We start from the raw sequence: 6,754 nt of genomic DNA on the forward strand, positions 1-6,754 counted from the left end.
ATGTATCAGGACGTGATAAGGATTTTCTCCCCGTCAGTAATGTAATATCACAGCGGGCACCGTAAGCGCACTACTATTCATGTTTGCTTGTTTTAATGGCAAAGCTGTTCAACTTGCGTGGGGAAAGCTGTGAGTCTTCCTTTGGTCCTTCCCATGTCCTCTGTTCCAAGAGGATCAGAATTACTTTATGGCGTTACAACTTGGAAACTGTGATGTTTACGTTTGGTTTTCTTTGTGTTTATCACGCACGGGGCTTGCTAAGCTTCTTGAATCTAGATTTATGTCTTTCATCAAGTTTGTGGGATTTCCTAGCTGTTCCCTCAAATAATTTCTTCTGCTGTTGTCTCTTGTTGGGATTCAAGTACACATGTATAACATCTTATATTACCTCACTCAGTGATTATTAAGGCTGTTCATACAGTTTTTAAAGTATTTTTTCCTGTTTGAAAAAATAGGATCATGTCATTGAATACCACTAAATGACCTATTACTGCCCACTCTTCTTTAAAGACTTTACAATATCCTTTAAACTTGAGATGAATCTAAAACTAGTTTCTAATTCTTAACTAACTTTTTCATTCGCTCATGCACATGAACAATTTTTAAATCCTGTGCATACGTATAGTACAGGAGTTAAAGTCTTTGGTCATTCTCACATTTGGATCTTCTCAGAGCAAGTCTTCATTGATTTTCTTTCATTCTGTGTACTAGTCATATGGACCTGCGTGTCCTAGTACTGTGGGGTTGTATCTTGGATGTTGGAAATGGTATGTATGTTGTGGATTCTGTTTCGTTTCTCTGCGGAATGCAGGGTTTTTTCACTCTAAGCATGTAAGGGCTCTGGACCCACCTGAACAGTGCCCCGTGATGCAGCTGGGTGGGGTCAAGACGAGAGGGGGGCAGATGAGCTGTTGAGAGCGCCGAGTTGAAGGAGGTGTGAGCACTCAGCTTCGTGCCGCTGCAGATGGGTACGTGGTTTTGTAAGATGGTCACCTACTCCGTTCGCGTGGTGAATCACACTGATTTCTGAGCATTCAACCAACTCTGCCATCCTGAGATAAACCCCACTGGGTCGCGGTGCGTTGTCCTTGTTCAGTTACTGTTAGTTACTGCCAATACTTGCTGTATATTTAAGGATCCGTGTGTGTATGTGTGTATAAGAAATACTCGTCTGTAATTTTCTCATAAAGTCCTTGCCACATTTTGGCATCATGGATTTCGGGTTAGTAATTTCATAGTTTTGGCATCCATTTAAAGTATTTATACCACAGCCACCAAAATAGAAACATACAGTGGATTTTTACAAAAAGGATCCGCGGCAACACCTACCTAGTGAAATTTATATATATTTTATGTGTGAGAAATGTCACCATGAATAAAAGCTGTTTTCACCTGGGCATCTGTTCTGACGGTGCTGCGCACAGATGCTGGAGGAATATCATAGACTCTATAGAGTCCTCATCCTGGCTGCCAGTCAGAGCTCGGTCATCGAGCACGGTCTGCGTGACGGTGAGTTTGTCTTCTGGGGGGTGTGAACTGATGAGGGCTAGTTACCTCAAAGGGCCAGTTACTTTCTTGGGCAGGTGCTACGGAAGAAGGTGTCTTGATGTCCAGAGCAGACGTGTGACTCCAGAAAATCAGTGATTGCTGCTGTTCTGACACACACAGGAGGGGCTGGACTTGGGTCTACCATGTCCAGGGGCCAGCGCCCGTGCTGACAGTGCCTGTCTTCCCAGTGCCTGCTGGACGTGGCCTTGAGATTGCAGATGGACACCCGCAACCAGTCCAGCCCGGAATAGTCAGACCATCTGAATGAACACTGAGCAAGAATAAGAGCCACCAATCAAACTACTTTAATAATTCCAAGAAAAGAGTTGTCTCCTGTTACTCCGTTGAAGAGTTCTTCATGTTAAAATCATTGTAACACCCACTCTTTCGAAGGTCAGCCTGTGTCTTGGAGGACACCATTCAAAGCCTTCCGAAAATGGTCCACAAGGGAGGATGGGACGGCTGTCAGGCACCCGAGCAACCTCACAGCTTCAGGGAGATTCATTCCATCGCAGCCCAGTCGGGGTCAAGACTGGGGCAGGGGCAGGACGTCTGTAAGAGGCCAGGCAGTCTCCCGAATCTGCTCTGTACACAACGGCCAGTGTGTAGTCCGTTTTGATTGAGGCTCCAAAGAAAATCCAGCTGGCATTTTCTGTGAAATTCCGCTTCAGGGTGCTTTCAGTTGTGATGTGGTGAAGGGCAGACACACACAGCCTTTGCAGCCCGGTTTCTGCAGTCATTTCAAGGCCTAGGTGTGCCTGACTTGGTCACATGCAGCAGCCACCTCTGGGCCCGGTGTTGAGTGGATGAATTTGCTTCCTCCCTTAGCAAATTCCCCAGGGATCCTGGGCAGAACACGGGTTAAGCTCCACTCTCCTTTGCACTCCATCCCCTGAACCCTTCAACCCCTCGTTCTGCTCAGCAGCTGTGTTGGATCAGATCTGTAAGCTCATCACATAAATCCTATTTTTTACCCCCACCTTCTTCCAGGTAAAACTTTTAGAAGTTGTACAGTATGCATAAAATAGACCATTTAAGTCATTTTACAGAGTACAGTTCATGGCCCTGAGTACATACATTCAGTGTTGTGCAGTCTCCCTAGTTCCAGAACCTTCCATCATCCAGTACCGAAGCCCCATTCCCAATGGCAGTCACTGCCCGTTCTCCCCACCTCCAGCCTCTGGCAAACACAAACATCCTTCCTGTCTCCACTGACTTGTCCCAACCAGGGTTAGGACGAGCATATTTAGCGGGGAGGAGGTACAGTTCAGTCCCCAGCATGCAGTCTGCATCTTAAGTCTGGAGTCTTCATTCCGTGGGAAATGCCTGATTCACCGGTTGTTTCAGTAGCTTCTTCGATTTCCAAGTGGGGCTCCACTTAACAAGCATAGCTTGTTTATTCCTTCACCTACTGAAGGATGTCTGGAATGCTTCCAGGTCTGGGCGATCACCAATAACGCTGCTGTCACCGGAGCTCATCACAGCAGCCCTTCTCGCCTTCCTCAGTGGTCATTTGTGTCCTTTTTCCTTGGTCATTCCAGATGGAGTTAATCTGCTAATCTTTTTCTTTTCAAAGAATCAGTTTTTATTTCATTGATATTTTTCTTATCTCCTTTTTCAATTATATTGACTGCTCTGGGTTTAGTTCAGTCTTTTCTAGTTTAAGGTAGAATTTTAGGTTTCCTCTTCTATAAGCATTTCGTGCTATAAAATTCCCTATGAACTCTTTTAGCTGTTTTCACAAATTTGATATATTTTCATGTTCATTCTGCTCCAGTTTTCTAAGACTTTTTGTAATTTCTAAGACCTCCTCTTTGAATCATGGATTATCTCAAAGTCTGTTGTCTGTGGACTTCCCTGGTGGTCCAGCGGTTAAGACTCTGCACGTCCACTGCAGGGCACACGGGTTTAATCCCTGGTCCGGGGACCTAAGATCCCACAGGCTGTGTGCTGTGCAGATCAAAAATAAAGTTTTTTCCAGTATCCACAAACATTTGAGAATTTTAAAAATACCTTTATTATTGATTTCTACTTTGATTTCCCTAATTGACAAAGAGCATACATACTATGTACGGTTTTAATTCTTTAACTCTTGAAAAGATTTATTACCCAAGATTCGGTATATATTGGTGAAATGTTCCATGTGCATGTGAAAAGAATGTGTATTCTGTTGAGTAGAACACTCTGTCAATCACAGTTACACTGACTGGGGTTGTTCAAGGCTTATAGACTTGCTTTCTACTTATTTTTTATCAGTCACCTAGAGTTGAGTGTTGAAGTGTCAAAATGTAATGCGGATTTATCTGTTTTAGTTGTCAGCTTTTGCTTCATTTAATTAACGTTGTTTTGAAGAATTGCTCCTGTTATCATGATACCGTGCCCCCTTCTTTATTGGTGATAACTGTCCTTGAAGTCTGCTCTGTCTGAAAATAAAATAACTACTCCTGGGAATTCCCTAGCGGTCCAGTGGTTAGGACTTTGTGCTTTCACTGCTGAGAGTTCAATCCCTCGTTAGGGAACTAAGACCTCATAAGCCATGTGGTGTGGCCAAAACAGAAACACTACTCTTACTTTGATTAGTGTTAGCATGGTTATCTTTGCCTGTTTGTTTAATCTATATGAAATGTCTTCATATTTAGTTTCTTGTAGACAACATATAGTTGTGTTTTTTGATCCACTCTGACAATCTATGCTTTTTATTGGTGTATTTAGACCACTGATGTTCAAAGTGATCACTGATATAGTTGGATTAATATCTACTACATCTGTTTCTGTCTTGTACTGTCGTCTTTGAAAATGTTATGCCTAAGTAGTTGGTTGTGGGGTTTTTTTTGCATTTATCTTGACAGGCATTCTCTGAGCTTCCTGGAACTGGGGTAAATCCTCACTCATTATTGTTTCAAGTATTTCTTCTGTTCTTTCCATCTTCTCTGGCACTCCTGTTACACATAGGTTGTATGCCTCATGTAGCTGCCCTATGGTCCTTGGATATTGTGTTTTTTCCCCCTAGTCTTTCTCCTGTTACCTGTTTCTACTGATACCTCCTGAAGCGCAAAGATTCTCTCAGTCGTGTCCAGTCTACTAGCAAGCCCATCAAAGACATGTATTTCCCTTACAGTGTTCTTCAGTTCTTTTTAAGGATTTCCATCTTTGTGCTTACATCGCTTATCTGTTCTTGCATGCTGTCTACTTTATCCATTAGTCCTTAGCATATTAATCCTTGTTTTCAATCCCATCTGCTAACACCAACACCCTGTCACATCTGGTTCTGATGCTTGCTCCATCTGTATGAATTGTTTTCCTTTTAGTCAATTCTTGCCATTAAAAAATTTTTTGTAAAAAAAAAAATTTTGTTTATTTACTCATCTGGCTACTTTGGGTCTGTTGTGTCATGCTGGTTCCTTTGTTGCAACACTCGGACTCTCCGTCTCCATGCTTGTATTTTCTCTTTCTAATCTTGGGGCTAGTGGTTTGCCCTGCATCCTCACCTCCCTTAGATCTGAGATGAGTTGTTGATTCTCAGGCTGTTGTGCTATTTATGTGTTAGGATGGATGGAGTGACGACTTCCCAGCTCCATGGAACCAGAAACCAAAGTTCCTGCTTCATTTGAGACCGCTGCTGGGTGCTTGGAACCTTAGGGCTGTTGTACATCTTGGCACGGTGACCTTGTACCATTATGCAGTGTCCTTCAGGTGTAATTTTCCTGAGTTCTACTTTGACATTAATATAGTCCAACTTTCTTTTGAATGTTTGCAGGATTTATTTCTTATATCCTTTTACTTTTAACCTATCCATATTATTTAAAATAAGTTGGGTCTTTTTGATCCAACTGACACTCTGAGTATGCTTAGACTGTTTATATTTAATGTAATTATTGATAAGATCCTACCATATTGTTTTTTTGCTTATCCCCTCCACCTTGGTTTCCTGTTCTCTGCCTTCTTTGTGTTATTTCAAGAAAAATTTAGCATTCGATTTTAATTTGCCTATTGGATTTTTCCTTTATTAGTGATTGCACCAGTGGCTATGGCACACAAAGCTAGCTTTTCAGTCTACTTCAGAATGTTTCACCATTTCAATATGGAAATGTAGAGACGTCTAGACCTTTGCCTTCCTCCTTTATACTGTACTTTTGTCAATACATATTATGTATAGACACTGAAAACCCTGACAGACAGTGTTAAAACTTTTACATTGGAAGGTTAGGATATTTTAAAGTATTTAAGAAGAAAAACTATTTTATTTCCCCAAATATTTACCATTTCTGTTCATCTCTTCCTTCATTCCTGAAGTTCCAAGTTTTCTCTCTGCTATTACTTTTTGCCTGAAGAATGTCCTTTAGCATTTCCTTTTGAGCGTCTCTACAGGTTAGGAATTCTCTCAATTTTCTTTCATCTAAGAATATCTTTTAATCTGCACTCCTGATATTTTCTATGGATATAATATTCTAGATTGACAGTTACTTTCAGCCCTTTGAAAATTTTCTAGGCCTATGGCCTCCATGGTTCCTGATGAGAAATTTGTATTCAGATTGTTGTTGCTCTGTATGCCACCAGTCACTTTTCTACGGCTGCTTTCCAGACAAAATGTCTTGTTTCATAGCCACTGGTAATGCCTTGACAGGGTTTTTCTTTGGGTATATCCTATTTGAAACTGTGAATCTTTAGAATTATATTTGGGACATTTCAGGCATCAATTTAAAAAATATTTGTTTTAAACATTAATGTCTTCCTCCTCTTACTGGAAATTCACTAAGCCAGCATATATTAGATCTCTTTATATTATCTCACAGGTCCCTGAGCCTAAGGTTTGTTTCCAAGCATCTTTCTGTTGATCCACTGGATTTTTTGTTATTTTTAAGTTCTGTAGCTCTTGGTTCATTTCAAGAGCATCTGCCGTTACTTCATGGAGTTTGGTTACAATAATTAAAGCCATAGAAAGCTAATGTCCTTTTCCAGTTATTCCAACATACTTCAACTGACATGTTAACTTTCTTTCCCCTTAAGAGATTTTCCTGGCATAAAGAGATTTTGTGCATTCTGGACATTGTTCGTTTTATGAATCTGAGTCCTGTTTAAATCCTCTAGTGAATGCAGAACTTTTTTTTTTTCTAAGCAAATAACCTAGCTAGATTCAGACTAAACAGGCTGACCTGCCCTCTGTAGGCTGTAGTTTGGGGTTAGTTGCTTGCCAAGCTCTGCAGTG

Source organism: Bos mutus, chromosome 19 (assembly GCF_027580195.1).
Source record: "Bos mutus isolate GX-2022 chromosome 19, NWIPB_WYAK_1.1, whole genome shotgun sequence".
Taxonomy (NCBI): domain Eukaryota; kingdom Metazoa; phylum Chordata; class Mammalia; order Artiodactyla; family Bovidae; genus Bos; species Bos mutus.